This window comes from Dermacentor albipictus, chromosome 2, assembly GCF_038994185.2.
Source record: "Dermacentor albipictus isolate Rhodes 1998 colony chromosome 2, USDA_Dalb.pri_finalv2, whole genome shotgun sequence".
NCBI classification, from domain to species: Eukaryota; Metazoa; Arthropoda; class Arachnida; order Ixodida; family Ixodidae; genus Dermacentor; species Dermacentor albipictus.
Window position 1 is genome coordinate 116,364,547 of NC_091822.1, and position 15,848 is coordinate 116,380,394.

At 47.7% G+C, this 15,848-nt stretch overlaps 1 protein-coding gene across 4 annotated transcripts in view; it reads left to right on the forward strand.

The window, feature by feature from the left end:
- LOC135917828 (calcium/calmodulin-dependent protein kinase kinase 1) overlaps nucleotides 1-15,848 on the forward strand; it is a 276,923-nt gene that overhangs the window by 90,420 nt on the left and 170,655 nt on the right. Inside the window, exon 1 of one of the 4 annotated variants that reach the window (XM_065451430.1) lies at nucleotides 1,796-2,036. The exons of 1 other annotated variant lie outside the window; for it this stretch is intronic. The gene's annotated coding sequence lies outside the window, so the exon portion shown is untranslated. Of the gene's footprint in view, nucleotides 1-1,795; nucleotides 2,037-4,223; nucleotides 4,350-15,848 lie in introns of those variants that run through there. 2 more of the 4 variants (XM_070533881.1, XM_065451431.1) reach the window with 2 other exon arrangements.

A 15,848-nucleotide genomic window follows, 5' to 3' on the forward strand; every position in this document is an offset into this window, starting at 1 on the left:
TGCGCGTATGTTTGCTTTAGAACTGTACTCTTTTCCTCATTCCATTGAATGCTTGGCAAATGCCACCGGAGTAATTATGCGTCATTCATAGAGAGATAGCAAATGAAATCAAGCTGCGTATAATCCTTGCCACCTACTGCAACCTCAGTAGATGTTATAAAATAAGACGAAAGGAGCAGGCAAAGCATCAGTAAACAGGAGCGTGGTCAAATATCAATACTCAGAGATATAGAAAGAACGAAAAGAGAGGAACGAACAGAAAACAGAAGTGACCTGAAGAAAGTGGTCGCGCGACTAAAAGAACGGGCTACAAATGCAAATGCCTCATTCACGGCACAAGGTCGAAGCAGGTTTGGCGGAGCTCCGTGTACGTAGCAACGTTGTACTTTGTGTCGATTACTATCTATTCCTTGTACATTGGCTCTTGTTTCATCGATAGCTCATCTTTACAACCCCTTTGCTGTTAGGACCTACGAAAGCTTTGTCCTTTATTTTTTCGCTATTGTTAAGGGTTATTCCTTGCGTCTTACGAGTCTCTGCTTTCTATGTACACACGTTTGCTGCCTGCATGTTTAGCTCAGCAGTGAAACAAAGCTGCGGCTTTAGTTCAATAAATACGAGGGAAGATGCCGTGACTTGTGTATCGACACACAGCCAATACCCTCGAGATGCAGTGAGACGGTGACGCACGCACCTTACCGCAAGAATTATGCACCAAAAAACCCTCACTGACTGGTTCTGTCATTTAGTCATTTAAAATGTTTGTTTGTTTTTTGCGATCTCTCTCTGTGCGTGTTGTTCGCTTCTCCGCTTTCGCTCTCATCTTTCCGTCTCCCGCAACCCCTCCTCCAGGGTAGGGTAGGAAACCGGAAGTTTTTATCGCGACTGACCCTCCCAATTTTAGCATCGCTATATTCTATCCCCGCTAGCATGTAACCGAAGATAAGTTACCGTACCTCGGCACTGCCCACATGAGTAGTTTTTGCCTCCGCCCGCTTCCCTGTATGGCGAAGGCATCCGAAATTTTCTTATGTTTTTCGTTTGTTGCACCGCAAAGGCATGACGCGCAAAATGCGTGTTTTCGAGTATTAAGAAAGCAGCAAGCAGGCTTGCCAAGTTCGCGCCCGCCCCCCTTTGATGCAGCCGCGAAACTTTTAGCCAGCGAGCGTTCGGACCGAACAGCACAAAGAAGCGAAAGCGAGAGCGGCAGTCCGAAAACGGCCTTTCCGCCTCCGCAAATAAACAAAGCCGCACCGACGCGGAACATGCTTCTCATTTCGGCAACGTAGCTCGCGGACTGGGGAGCAGCTGGTTCACGTGTTCACGTACAAACACGTATACGCACGCACGTACACGCAAGGCGGGCGCACACTGTAAGCCGCCACGGTGGCTTACGCCTTCTCCACCGCGGAAGGAAGCGTACGTGGCGTGCGTCCGCACAGGCGGTTGGCGGCTTGTTTGTTGCTCTCGCAGGTTCTTCCGGAAAAAAAAAGTTGGAAAGAAATTAAGGAGACAGAGAGAGAGAGAAAGTACGAGAAAAGCGAGAAGGAGAGTAAACCCGTCTGGCCAGTGCCGTGGCCAGCCCGGACGCACCAGGGCCGGCCGCCGCTTTCGCTCGCCGCCGCGCTAGCCGATGACGGGAAGCCTAAGCGCCGCCCGGCCTTATCTCCTTGCCTCTTTCTACAGGAGGAGAGAGAGAGAGAAAAAAAAGAGAGATTTCCTTCGGCACCCTCGAGAGCGAGGCACGACGAAGACCGCCGGCGGAAGCTAAAACCCGCCTATAATTCGCTCTCTCACTGTCGCGTGTGCATTTTCTTGCTCCAACATCCAGTGTCTGGCGACCGCCAGTGCTCGGGTTTTCACTCGTGAGTGGTGTGCGTGCGTGATAACAGCGTGTATAGTGGCGCATGATGCGTCTTGCGTGTGGGTGTGTGTTTGTGGGAACGAGAGTGGAGCTGTGGTCTTGACGTGGGCTTCGGAGGCGGAGACCTACAGGATCAATCGGCGAGTTCGTTTCTTCTTCGACTCGTGGTGGTGTAAGTGGCGTAGTACGTGGCGAGCCCAGGATAAAAAAAAGGGGGGGAAAAAAAGAAACGTGGTGCGTGATGCTACGACTCGACTGCTTCTGACGTGGTGAGGCGTGCGTCACGCCTATACGTTCGTCTTGATGTGTTCGTCGTTTAGTGGTGGTCTCCTCGCTCGCCTGATCGTCAGCCGCGCAGCCGAAAGGCTATAGGCTGTTTCTGATCATCGGAAGAGGGCAAAAAATAAGGAGGCCCATGGATTCAAGCATCTCGTCTAATCTTCGTTCATTTCTTTTTTATTTTATTTTTTGCGGAGCGATCGCCTGTGCTCTAACATTGCTGTTTGCCACTGTCGTCGTGGTCAGTAACGAGAACATCCATTACCGCGCTCCTCTGTGTTAACGCTTCTTTTCCAGAAATGCATAGCGTGCTGAGCAACGCTGAGTAGTTGTTGCCTCTGATTAAGCGCCGGTGTGCCACCTCTTCTTCTTTCTTACAATCTCCCTAGGCTTGATTGAAGATGAAGCTTTAGGTTTTTTTTTTGCCTTTGCAATTCCCAAAAAGAAAAAAAGAAAAGGAAGAAAAGGAGAAGAAAGAAAGACGACATAAAATGTCAGCACCTCAGCTGTCGTCTTGGAGAGGCGGAGCAGGAGGCAGGGCCTACACTCAAGCCATGCCAAGCCGCCGCCTGCTACCGGCAAGGGCAATCAGCCCACAGATCAGCCGACACCTTCAACGATACGCGCTTGGTGCCAATCAACCTTAAGTGTGCTGGACGAAGGAGTGGCAAGGAACAGCTTCTTAAGACGTCCGTCGCCTTCGGAGTGCCGGGAGAGGGGCGCTGGTGGCTTTGGGCAGCAAGAGCGACGTTCCGGTGCTCACTTTTTGTCCTGGCATCTTTTTCGCGGACCGAGTACATGAAGATAAGCCGGCGTGATTGACGGTGGAGTGATTGCCTGTTAGGGTGTCCTTTTATCCCACTGCACCCCTGATTATAACTACCGACTTGCGTGGAACACAGACCCCCCCCCCCCCCCCTCCACGCTCGTATAATAAATGAAGAAAGGGCATTAAATGTTGAGAATTTCGTGACTGAGAGGACACGTCTCTTGGTGTGACCTTGTCGGAATCGTTATTCGTGGACGCTGACGCGACATTTATCGCAGAAGATATATTTCGCGAAACTGGGCGAGAGCAAAGGGAATCGGTGAACAACCAGACGGTCGTAATTTCTTGATTTGCTTCGCTGGCGCCAAGCAAGACGACAAACGACGTTTTCTTTTTTTTTCCAGAGTCGTTGACCAAACACTGACTCGTAAAGTTCAACACTACGCTGTTATTCTCCAACCGGAAAGGATAAAGAGACTGCTTTATCGGCTCCCAAGTCCATCGCCGAAACGAAGCGAAACTGCGCGTCGAAACCTCAACGTGTCTGTGTTGTTTGTTTCTGCGTGTTTGTGTACGTACACTACGATTTCGTGCTTCGAAGACTCTTTATTTGACGCAAAGAACAAGTTTTCTCCGAAGAGGTCAGCGCCAAGCGGCGACGTGATTTTTTTTTTCCTTCGGTCGCCATTGAGCAACTAACTCCGCGTTCGAGTAGCAGTTTATTCTGCCGCGCTACACAATAACAAGAACGCGCAGTTGTAAAGAGGACGTCAAGTAGCGGCTACCGATCTTCCCAGCGTGGTGAAGTGAAGGTCGAAGCAAGGCGTTGAGGAAAAACGAGCGAGAAGGAGCGAGCAAACAATCCGGCATTCTTTCTTTGTGTTTCGGTCTTCTTGCCGCGGCGACCGAAAAGAAAATTGCTGTTTACGTTTTCGCGAAGGAGAGAGAGAGAACAGAGGAGGAGGAGACGTGGCCAGCTGCTGTAAGCAGAGGAGGATTCCTGCGTCGGCTTCGCGTGCGGACACACTCGAGTCATCAGCTGACGAAACTGCGGCGAGCCCGAGCGGTTGTTGTGGTACGCGGCGAATCACAGGCAAAGCACGCTGGCCTTGGTTTGCAAACGTTACAGTGACGTGTCTGGAGGTTGCGGTGCTCCAATGTGTGTGTGTGTTGTGCGCGCGTCTCTCGAGCTCGTCGTTACTTCTTGCATCGGCTGCTTTTTTTGAAGTAGCCAACGGAGTGAAATCGTCAAGGTTCGAGCACGGCACCTCATAAGCGGCGCCCGATATTGCCGAGGGCAAGAGCGTTAGCTGCGCTTGCATGAGACGCACGAAGACGCCGGGTCGTCGACTGACTGTCATTGTACACAACGCGCAGTCGACGAGAGGTCTCGGTCGACACGGGAGACTCGCCATGACACACCGAGCCCCAGAGAAGGTAACGTGCCGAAGATTTCCTTGTCTGTGGAAGGACGCAGTCGGTGTGAATGTGGCGGTGTACTTAATGGCCTTGCGTGGCGCCCGAGAATTGAGACCTCCTCCCTTCTGATCTCGCCTAAAGGCGACACCGTGTCGCTTCTGTGGATGTTTCGCGCACCCGGTTCAGGATTAGCGAATGGAAATGCATGCAAACGCATTGGGTACGTGCAGTGAATAGAGTAGATCATGTATTTGGCTTCTTTCCTTAAAGACTGTAGGTTAAACAGTGCTTCATCAGAAAAGCGACCTGCGGAAAGTCGCCTGATTGAGCAAATGGTATCCAAACGTCTAGGGGTACAGTTGTTTCAAAAAGAAATCAGTTTGAATGCAGCCTACTTATTCTATTTTATCTATACAAATCATTGCAGGCGTCATCAACGCCTGAAGCAGCAATCGCTTTGAACGCGGCTCAAATGTCTTTGTTCGCGAACAAGATTTGCACGACCGCTGTGAGGCACGAGAATCTTGCCTTGATTTCGGGAAAGATGCATCGCTAAGTGCCACCAGTCACGACGCATTAAAGCGAGGCGATGCGCCACTTGTAACGAGTCGGTTACTACTGCGGAAGTTACTACACTGCGAAGAAACAAACTATCTGGTCATGTTCTGCTGGGGCACGTTGGACGCACAGTAATTTTCTAGCGGCTTCGCCTCTGCCAAATAGCTTCAGAGACATGCACGTGAGTTTGCCTTTAATAACTTGAGCCACGCGGTTTTCAAGCTGAATGCAATGTACTGGTAAAACGTGGGCCCGACCTCTGCTTTGAGGAACGATTCCACGCCTTACACGGCGTTTTGTAAACATCTGAACGATGTTCGTATCGACGTGTATTGTGCGATGCCGTATACCTCGATGGTTATGACTCTCGCGGCTGCGATCGTAAAGAAAGGCCCTTTTTTTTTCTTTCTTTTCAATTCATCGCTGGTAAGACCCTCCCCAGCGGCACTATTATTACACGCCACGTGGTTTCCAAGCTGAATGCAATTGTTTTAAGGGCATTTCTCCAGGCCGAGAAGGGCTGCTTTAATTCTAGTGGCTGCGGTCGCTCGTTTGCCGAGGCCATTGCAGAAAAACAATGCAACTGCTGGAATGAAAAAGAAAACTTTAGGTCATGCCGGCTTTTTTGTGCTTGTTCGAGTATGTTATAAGCGCAATTTTATTGGTGCCACACCCCGCGCGCAAAACACAGTGGTGCACTGGTATCGTAGAGAAAATTAAAACTGATGCAGTCTTCGCAGCTTGTAGACGGGGCGCGCCGTTTATGGCTTTTATAGTGTCCATCGCGGTGGAGTTATAATCCTATTTTCTTCTCAGAATTTTGCCATCTCTGATGTCCCATTTGCGTTTCCCGTCATCTTCCTGTACACATGGCAGTTGGGGAACAGACGGAAATTCATTTGTGGTATGCGATGTGTGTACACACGTTAAGAGTCATCGAGCGACATTTCTTTCGTGTATCGAACGCAGCTGCAGGAGTACCGGAAGCACGTACGAAGAATGCATCGTTGCCTAAGTCACTAAAACGTCTGGCGAAGCGCGGCATCAGTGCCTTTTGACATATCAAGCGCTTTCCGTCAATTATCAGTCCCTCGTATTTGGTTAAAAGGCAAGTCTCGGTCACGACATTTGAGCTGCGGCTTCTCCTATACGACGGTATGTATTGTACCGCCTAAAGAGCAGCTGCTTTTTCCGACCTCTACGTATGTTTCGGAAAGCAATTGCCGCGATTGACTGATTTCGTAAAAATAGGGAAGATCGACATACGAGGGTAGGACAGTATGGGCATCTCGCATTAACTTATGCGATCCAGTGTGGATAGCAGAACCAGTAATTTCATTAAAATAATTAGCGCTTACTCTGAGAAACTTCACTAGTTGGAACTATGGCATCTTCGCCAGTTCCACCGCTCGCAAAAAAAGCAACAACAAAGACGAATGTCCTAAAACACGAAGAAAGGAGACCAGGGTTCTTTCCTTCTCGTCATATTTTGTGTGTTCTTCTAGGAGTCTTCTTGTATGATTGCTTGTTTGTTTGCTTGTTTGCGTGTTTGTTTGTTTCTTTGTTTGTTTATTTTCCCCAAGCTGTCGCGATGGTTCGATTGCCGTATGTAATGTTCTCATGAACGTAAACAGCACGTTTAAGGCTATGTAAGCGATAATGGGATCCGTCGCAGTACACTTTACAGCCTTTGCAATGTGACACTCGCGCTGTTAATAGTATCAAAAGCACCGGTGAATGTCCTAAGAATAAATTCGCGATCCTTATCCAAGAAAAAAAACAATGAAGAACACTCACACCAAATGAAATTCTGCTTCGTCTAACAAAAATTAAAAAAAAGTACGTGGTTCTTGAAAGGACATGGCTTCGCTTACGTCGTGTGACTTTCTATTTTCCTTGAGTTCGTTCTTTTACGAAACACCAACGAATGCCTTCAGTTTGCCTTGAGAAAAGACGGGGAATGCGGGAGATGGCAATTCAAGACGATGAGCAAAACGTGAACAAGGTGAATGCAGGAGCCAACGTTTCGACAAGTGGACTTGTCTTCTTCAAGGCAGTCTTGTGACTTTGTCTTGTAATGCATTGCTGGCGCGTAAAGGAGATGTTGCACGCTCGAATAGCAAGAGAAACCCATGTTTATTCGAGAACGACGACGCAAGAGAGCGCTATGCGTTTGTGGTGAGATGTATATTTTTACGGTGGCCCGCACGTCTGACATGGTTAATCAGCGTCGCGGCTTGAGACTGTTCTACAACATGCTCTGTCTCTCTTTCTCTCTTTCCCCTTTCGTGGCATGTCTCAATAAGTTCCTTCGGTTTTTGTGTGAACAGATGAAGCTATCGTTCCCGCGCTCTTCTTCTAGCAGATAGATGGACTCCTTCGAAATTTTGTGTCCGCGGTGCGACAGTATACGCATGTTTATACTGACTGGCATTGGATAGCGCTTGTTCGAATTCGAGGTGTGTGCAGCTCGTCGCTGAGCGAAAGGCCGCACATAGCGTAAATGCAAAAAGGAAAAGCGGCGGCCGGCGCGATTAGCGTTGGCCAAAATGGAATAGCGTGTTAGTATTGTAATCGTTAAGAGACTGGCGCTACAGCCTGGTGATTACTTCGTTAACGTACTCTATGCAACTCGGCATAAAGTGCCATAGCATGCTAGCATAGGCCTAGCAAATCTCGGCAGATTACATTAACCAACCCCCTGTGTCAGTGTGAGGCAAACGTTCCGAAACTTGGCGTGAAAATCAGTCACAGCCTCAGAATGAGGTTATAGCCTGTACAACAATGAAGCGGGGTGCTCCAAACGTGTTGGGGCGCATGCGTAATTTCCGCCTCCTGCGGGTAGAGTACAGTACACGTTGCAATAAACAGCTGAAAAAACAACGAATGAGAGTTTACAGAAACAACTAAAGGGGGGGGGGGGGTGGAAGGGGGAATACCTCTTTGGGCTTCAATTTTTTTTTCATTGTTTAAGTGATTTCTTTTTAAACTACTGCTGGCGTTTGTTTCGAACCAGCCTCCTATCTGTACATATTATGGGCTGACACTGTAATATTCTGACTACAGTCTTTCTAGACGCTCTGGTTTAAAGTGATGCCACCTGTCAGAAATATCCCTCCTCGTGGTTGAGAAATGTGCCGTTGAAAAAAAAAAGATTGAGAAATATGCTAGTGCTCGGCGCGAACATATAGAACAATAGATGTTCTGTAGTGCAGTAGGAGAACTAATAAATGAAGAAACAAATATGAGAGAAGTTCTTGTTATATCATAAAGAGAATTTCATCACTTTTTTTAGTGCGGCAGGCAACCATATTGAAGTAGTAGCGACAGTTCGTTGTCTGTGTGTGTGAGCAGAAAAAATACGTGCCACACACGGAAGGAAAAAGCACAAAACGCTATGTGAATCAATGTAACATTAACTCTGTATGTTATGTATTCTCTACTGCCAAAGATCTGAAAAAAGAAATATGAATGGGTCACACATATAAAGCGTTTCGCAACACAGCGGGTGAGGTTGAACAGTTTCATAACCGTGCTGCTTGTGCACTTTCCATCACGGCATTGTTGCAATATTCGCCGTCAGAAAATATTGCGTCACGTATTCGATGCAAAATAAAGAAGAAAACTAGTCATAGGAAGGTCGCTATGCGATTGACGGTATACATAAACTGCCTAATTTATCGCAGCAATGGAGTGAAGTTCCGACCTTCAGGACGTTGCAGCGCTAAACGTTTTTAAAACAAAAACGCGCGGAGGAACGGCACAATTATTACCGTATTATTTTCGTAGCCTCCATAACTGTTTCCTTGTCATTAGGAAACGAAACAATGAGAAACATGGTGGACAAACGCGCAAGTAACCAACCCTTCGTTACGCTAACGTGCCCGCGAATTTCGCTCTGCGATGCCTGCAGGTTTCGACCACGCTGTCCATATAATCGGAATCCCTCGGCTTGTGCTCTTTTTTCCCACGCTATATATTGCTGCATATACTCATACGAGCCTACATAGACGATTCAGGATCGTTACCGTATTATGTAACGTATTATGTAAGTTGGTTGAGCAAGACTCAGTACGTATAGCGCGACTGGGACGAAAACATAAATTGAAGAGACGACAACGATAAGCGCTGAATTTGATGTGTGTATCTTAATGCGTATATCTGTACGATCCGATGTATATTTCTTGTTTGTAATAAATATTCCGAGTTGAGGTTCAGCGGTTGGCCATGTCTGATCTTTGGTTTATGCCTTCGAGGAAAATCGCGCTGTTGGATTTTGAATAATAATACGCATGTACGGCCGAGACAATCGTGCCATTCGTGCTTTCGACTTCGCCCATAATTACCCGAAAGCGATAGAGTATGTGACGCAAACGCAATTCTAACCGTCACCATAGCAACAGCCAGAGAAAATATTCAAGAAATTATGCAGATCCAACGCGCAGGCCGCCGTTCATGTGAAGCTAAGCTTTCGGGAACCTGCTAATCAAACCAAATGAGATGCGTATAACTATCTCTGCTTTCTTCCTAAAGCCACGCGTAACCTAGTTCAATGTTTCAGTTTTCAGTTGCACAGATCACGATTTTGGCTTTGCGAAGTCTTTATCTTTGCGCTGTAGAGTGTATTCCTTCTTTTTATTCGTCTCTATTTGCCCAAGTGACGGTACCTAACCTGATTTACGGGGCGGTAAGTATACTGAACAAAACTGTCCTCTGAAGAGAGAGGAAGCGAAGAAAAAGCAACATATCATGGTGTGTTGCGCGTTTCGTTGTTCGATATTTCTCAAGTCTATTTTTTGGTGCCCCTATTTAACCGAATTGAAACATCGGGAGCGCCTACGTGGTTTTGTTGAGCCTCGATAATGCTGACTCTTTTTCATGCACGCACAGACACCGCCCGTCGCAGGCGCGCGGTTTTCTCATATATCTTGTGTTCGTAAATATGTTACGTCGCTGCCCTCGCCACCTTATCGCTGAACTCCGTTCCACATCTGCGCCGTGAATCGCTTATCGGACTTGGTCTCCGTGTCGGCGTTTACGTTCGTCGATGTGAAGAATCGCTGAAGTGAATCGCGAGATTAGGCGTGATAGAATGCCAAACTCTCATTTTATGCTATAGTATGCTATTTTATGCTATAGTGCTGCTACAGGCACTGATGACATTGGCATTTCGTAGCGACGCTGAAGCACGCTGTATAGCAAAACTGAACCACGAAACGAACTTTTCTTTGTTATACGAGCCTGTGCCCACAAGATCAAGTGGCACTAGAGGAACAACGATAGCCTCGAACACAGTCGGCGATCGTCGAAATCGGATCTGCGGATCAGACGCGTCGGTTATTTATACATCACTCGATGAACGTTGGTGCTCGCATAAGTTCATTGACGTCGCAGTATTCCCGCCGCGCACAAAATTTGATTATACCAGGCTCGGCACTGCCATAGACAAGAGATGTAGATCCATCGATTACATCCGAGAAACTTCCGATACGAGAAAGCGTCTTGCGCTGAGCCACAACCTTCAACACTCGATAACATTTACTGGATAAACGAGCACCCGTGTCAATATACCACCTGTATTAATCATTGGCTGAAGGGGGAATCATGCTAAGCAAACTTGAAACAGAAACGCAGCGAATTAAGGAAGCGTGCTGCCGAAAACAAACGACAACAAGCGTATCAACAAGATAAAAGACGGTGATTGAGGTCGCGCACCTGCACCGTCATTTACGAGAAATGGCGCAATGGAGGCTACCGGAATACCGTATTCATCCAATCCTAATGCGCCATAGATTGCAATGCGCAACCGATACTTACGGCCACAAATGAAAAATTCGATGTCTTCTATTGTAAAACGCACTAAACGTTTTAATGCTACAGTATAAGTCGTAAGCAGAGTGCCTTTGATTCTTCACTCACCGGTATCTTATTGTAAGAGACAGGGCAACAGTGACCTGGGCTGTGTTAGACAAGTATGCGTATCCAAGCACCAGTTGGCCGCACAACGCTCATCGTCGCTGTCGGGAGACTTATTCCAATCGTCCGCGCACACCGCCAGCGGCTTTTGAGCTGGAACATCTTGTAAATGTTGTGTAGACCACGACAGCCTAATTGCACTGTCTATGGAATTGGCGACACATGCGGATTTACTTACGGAACGGGCACGAAGGTGGCTACACCGCAGCTTCTACAGTTGCGTGAACGCGTCGATTAAATATGATTGCCGAAATGTTTCCTGTGGATGACGATATTTTCTCATATTGTATATGTTTTATTCGTAGTCGGGTCTACCACGTGCGTCATATTCAGTAAATTTTACTTATAGAAAGTGCTCGTTATCATCGCATGAATACGGTATCTCGGATGTGTTTGAGTTCTACGCGCGCATAATTTTAGGTATAAAAAAATACATTCTAAAGTTTAAAGTGCCAAAAGCATGACATGATCACGAGGCATGCCATTGTGCGCACTCTAAGGCAAAGTTACTCCCTTTGGGGTGTATCTCTGCCGCACAACAATAATCGTCATTTTCCTTGCTTGCGTTTCCTTTCTTGAAAACACCGCGCCCGCTGCTTTCCTGTCGGGAATGCTACGATGCTCCCGACCCCCGCCACCCCTGAACCCCATCAAGGACATAATAAAGTTTTATCTCTCTCGGCATAACGTGAAATAGCCGAAATGAGAGTGCAAGGAACGGCAGATAAGAAGGTCACGAACGGATATTGCGGAAAACAAAAATCGTCTCAGCGGAAGGGTAAAACTGCGCGTAGAGACACCACTCGCTCATCTGCACACACGCGCGCCGTATCGTAGCTCGCCGGAGTTATCGCATCCGGGAAGTTGCGGCTGCCCCTTTTAGAATGCATCGCGAGAAAGCAGTGACGCGCTGTGTAACGTGTAACGGCGAAGAATGCCGAGCATCGCCTCGTCATCGGCATCACGCAACGAATTGACCCGGGAACGTGTGGGAGCATCACACGCCGACGCACGCATGTGTAGGCTGTATGCAGATGTGTAGCAGCGCTTGACACGTAACCTCGTTGCGTGAGAGACCTTATACGGACGCTTTCCCGGAATGACAGTTGCAGGCGCAGCACACGCTGCTCCGGACGTTCATCGGAAATTCTGAGCGGACACCCGGCCGCGGGGGAGACGGACGGAAACGCAGCCACCTACACGTGCCTAGCGCCAGAGAACGCGCGCATTCGGAGCTCGTACGCACGCCGAGCGCCTTGGAAGCGCTGACGCACATTCAACGGATCGTCTTAAACATTCACCGTCCGTTCACTTTCCGGCATTTTGCGTCATTACTTCGTTTACATGCTTCGTCGCTCGGTCGTCCGTTTTGTTGCATTATGAAGGCCGCGGGAGGGGCCGTCGTGGAAAAGAGGAAGTCTGCATGCGGAACATCACACGCGTCATTGGAATTGTATACCACGAAAATCTGAGGGCTAATGCGCTTGAAACGGCGTCGAAATTATTGCGGTGGAACTGAAGCCGGTGAAAGTCTTTTCCCTCATTTTTTTTTATCGTAGAGATTATTTAAATGGTAATTATTTTATGGTAGAGATTATTTAAAGACATGCTTTTAATCTGGGATCAGATTCAGAGCAGCGGTTTCGTAGCCGAAGTTGCGAAATTGTTAGCAACAACCGCCGCCCGCGGTTTGTCCTAAGGCGCTAGTGGTAAGGTCACAAGGTCGGGCAGCCTAAATACTATCGCGGCGTCCTACGCATCGATCCACACCTAATGAAACTCGGTGCGACATACATGCACGAAGAAGCATACGTTGTGGCGGAAGTGAACGAGGGGGCGATATTGCAAAGGTTAGATACCCCGTCTCAGGAATTGCGTGCATTGCAAGGAATGATATAGGCGGGCTCGGCCCAACAGCGACTCAGTAACCTTAGCCGCGGCTGCGAGTTCTCGGAAAAAGAGAACGGTTCCGCCATTGTGCCCGACTAATCTTTCCGCGAATCTTCCTTTCAGTCGGCGCCCAGTCGGAAGAACGATCAGAGGCAGACAATTGAGCAGCATTGCTACTAGTTTGGTTTCTTTTCGGGATGCTCGTGGCCTTAGCTGTACAGCGTGGAACTTATAAGGTGAAGTGTAGCGTGGTCTGCCTGCCTCTCTCGGCCTGCAACACAGAGAGGGCCAAGTTGGGAAACCGGCACATTAGATTGCCAGCCTCGCCGCATAGGCTATAATCCCGCTCTCAGCCACTAGTGGCACTTGTTGTCGTTGTTGGGGCCTCGAAACATGGCTCTTATTCATCAGCCAGTGGTGCTCGCCGGCGGCGTTTCCTTCTGTCTTCTTTGTCATTTTTTAAAATTTACTTTTGCTGCCATTTTCAGTGGACCGCGATGACTTAAGGTCACCTCAAGCAGTCCCCGCTAACTCAACCGAAGTTCTGCTGATTGAGCGTTCACGGCCTGCTCTGCTTTGTAAATTTGGTGTTCAGTGCAACTGACCTTCTTCTACCTTGCACATGAATCAATTGAAGACATAGCGCTGGATTGACATTGGACAAGAAAGATGACAGGACGTGCGCTAACTGTCACCAGCTTGTGCTTGTATTTTCAGTCCCTCGTCCTACGTTCAGTGCATCAAGACGGTCTTTCGCAACTCCGTGACAGAGTGTGTAAGCGCGACTGAGCGAGGACGACACACACACGAACCAGAAACAGATACACAATCTGTGTGTATTTGTTTCTTTCTACGTCCTCGCTCAGTTGCGCTTACACACTCTGTCACGGAGTTACGAAAGACCGTGTTGATGCACAGAGCGTAGGACGAGGGACTGAAAATACAAGCACAAGCTGGTGAATTATTTTCTGCTTATTTTACGCAATTAACTAATTCTTTGCAGAAGGAAATGATAGGCTAACAGCCAGGTTAACCCAAAAGACGCTAGACGTGCTGGCCGTTAGACTGGTCGTTAAATGGTCAAAAGAGCGTTTTTTTTTTTCTCTTCAAGGAGAATGCCTAAGAAAGCTTGCGATCGCAATTACTATATCGAAAAGAATGCTGGGTTACTGCTTTGCTAGACAAGACTGGTACGGTGGAGGAGCTTGAATTGCCCTTGTTCATGTAGTTTTTTGCTTATTCGTGAATGTTAGTCTTGCCATGTGCCATATTTCGTTCCTACATACAAGAAAGATGTCAGAGGTGCAGTTGAGTGCGCGTCTGCAGACATGCAAGGCATTCCGGAAATTGTAAGCTCCGGGGCCCACCGTAACATCAGCGAAGAGTGGGGTCAAGCTGCGAATCGCTGTGAACAGAGCGCGATTCAACGCAGCTATGGAAATCGGTGCAGGCAGGTTTATGCCTTATTCATAGTGGATTCTCAGTACATTTGCGGGCCTCATTAGGGGTTCTGTAATGCTTCTTTTATTTTTTCCTGCATACATATCTTATGCCCCTCGCTTGACGTAGTTTCTCCCTTGCCGAAGTACGTCTCATGTAGAAGGCCACTCGGAGGAATAATTAGCGCAAGGAATCATGGCGTCACATGTATAAAGGACCCGGGACAAATCTGAACTTGCTGCAAACTCGGGGAACGCGCCTGCACGGGCCACATGGCAAATAAGGTTTAGTAAAGCGATGTAATGTTGGCGTGGCGGTAGCATTTAGTTGCGTGAACAAGGCGTTCGAAAAAGAATTACGCGCGGACACTTCGTATCTCCCCTGACCTCGAAGGCCATCATTAGTAAAGCTCGCATACACGTACAATGTCGGCAATAATAGTATGCTATATCTAAGAGATACCGGTTTCAGTGCCACTTTCTTTCAAGATCTTATCAAATGTGTATTTCCTGCTTTGATCACTTTGGATGAGTTCTTCATCTGATTTTCCATTTTCCCGTCATTATTTCTTGTTTCTTTCTGATTTAATCACATATTTTATGCGTTTTGTTCTTGTTCCTGATTTTTGTTGTCTCAATCTCGCTACTGTAATATTATACGCACATCATAATGTTCTTGAATTTAACAAGCGCTGACGAAGCACCCGACGCCGAAGCGAAAGCCATTCACGTATTTTAAACAAATCAGAAAATAGTTCTAGCTGTTGAAGAGCATGGTATCAAAGAGCACGGCATTCTCGCAATGCCATCCAAATGACAAAGAGACACGGACCAGGAAATGCCTCCTTGAAATATCACTGAAACACGGACGCTTACACTGGTACTATCCTTTTATTTTCTTGATTACTCAAGTAGGTCTTGTTGCCCATGACGAAACAGGAATAGGACTCGATTGTAAGTAGTCCATTTAACACCGCTTTGTCTCCGGCGAATGTGTCAAACTTAACTGCCACGTAAGGAGTAGTGAGTGAAACGGTGCAATCCTAAACATTTTGCTTCACGCTCTCACACAGCGCTCGACCGAGGCTAAGGTTCGCATTCAAAGAGCAATTCGCACCCTGGCGCGTTTGCTATGTAGCACGACCGCAGCAGGCAACCACAGCAGCCGGTTGCACTAACCTATGGGCCACAGTCGCACCTGTACGTTCTTCGTGCCAGCTCCAACTAGCTATTTGAGATTATCGCCGCATGTACCATATCTCGTGCAGCACGGCCGAACGAAAGCACATGCGCACCCACCCGAGCAGTAGCGAAAAGGGGTCTGCGTTTGGACAGCTTTGTAACGTAGATGACGTAGTTTCGGCGAGGGCCTTCGACATGATTTCGCTCTGGCATGGCAACAACGCCGAAACCAGCATAGGTTTCAGCACTTTTTATAATGCATTTAAATGAATCTTCGTTTGTGTACATTCCGACGAGGCGCGTTGGATTTGTCGCAATGTTATTCGCGAAGAACGCCATACAGCATCACAGATGTTACAAGCAGAAAAGGCTTAGGAATTTCGCTCCGAGTCTCTGGCAAAAAAAAAGAAGAAAAAAAAAAGAATAGACTTCCTGCGAGGAGATAGAACTGGCATTACTATTTATTTGCAGT